This window comes from Galeopterus variegatus, unplaced genomic scaffold (assembly GCF_000696425.1).
Source record: "Galeopterus variegatus unplaced genomic scaffold, G_variegatus-3.0.2 Scaffold1047, whole genome shotgun sequence".
Classification (NCBI taxonomy): Eukaryota; Metazoa; Chordata; class Mammalia; order Dermoptera; family Cynocephalidae; genus Galeopterus; species Galeopterus variegatus.
The window spans coordinates 323,395-324,307 of record NW_007727158.1 but is presented as its reverse complement, the minus strand read 5'-3'; the positions used below and the strand labels follow the sequence as shown (position 1 = coordinate 324,307).

The following is a 913-nucleotide window of genomic DNA, read 5'->3' as shown; positions in this document are numbered from 1 at the left end:
AATTTAAGCCTTTTACATTAAGAGTTGTTATTGAAAAGTGTTGATTTATTCCTAGCATTTTATTGATTATTGTTTGGTTGTCTTAGGTGTCTTTTGTTCCTTGCTTTCTGATTTACTGTTTGTTTTCTGTATTTGTTGGTTCCTTAGGTTGTAGATAGCGTTTTTGTTTGTTTGTTTTCTCTGTCATGAATGCCATTTTTATTATACTAGTAGTTTTTGAGTTTTCTTGGGTTTTTATCGCTGTGGTGGTTATTTTTCAGGAACCAAACCCAGTACTCCCTTGAGAATTTCTTGTAAGGGTGGTTGTGTGGTGGTGAACTCCTGCAGTTTTTGTTTGTCTGAGAAATATACTATTTGCCCTTCATTTCGGAAGGAGAGCCTTGCAGGGTAGAGTATTCTTGGCTGGCAATCTCTTTCTTTTAGTATTTTGAATATATCATCCCATTCCTTTCTGCCTTTTAGAGTTTGTGATGAAAAATCTGATGTTAGTCTGATTGGAGTTCCCTTATAGGTCATTTGACGCTTCTCTCTTGCAGCTTTTAAGATTCTCTCTTTGTCTTTGAGTTTTGCCAATTTGACTATAACATGTCTTGGAGAAGACCTTTTTGGGTTGAATACCCAAAAGGTTTGAATACCCTTTTGGTTTGGAGATCTTTGAGCTTCCTGGATCTGAAGATCTGTGATTTTTCCTATACCTGGGAAGTTTTCTGCCACTATTTTGTTGAATATGTTTTCAATACATTCTCCTTTTTCCTCCCCTTCTGGAATACCTATGACTCGGATATTTGAGCACTTAAGGTTGTCTGATATCTCTCTCAGATTTTCTTCAATGCCTTTGATTCTTTTTTCTTTTTTTTTTTTTTTTGTCTGCTTGTGTTATATCAAACAGCCCATTTTCCTTTTTGTCTTTTTT

The 913-nt window shown here is 35.2% G+C and overlaps 1 protein-coding gene across 1 annotated transcript in view; it reads left to right on the top strand.

The window, feature by feature from the left end:
• Nucleotides 1–913, top strand: part of ATAD2B (ATPase family, AAA domain containing 2B) — a gene marked incomplete at its 5' end in the record, with an annotated part of 144,646 nt that overhangs the window by 122,344 nt on the left and 21,389 nt on the right. The window lies entirely within an intron of this gene.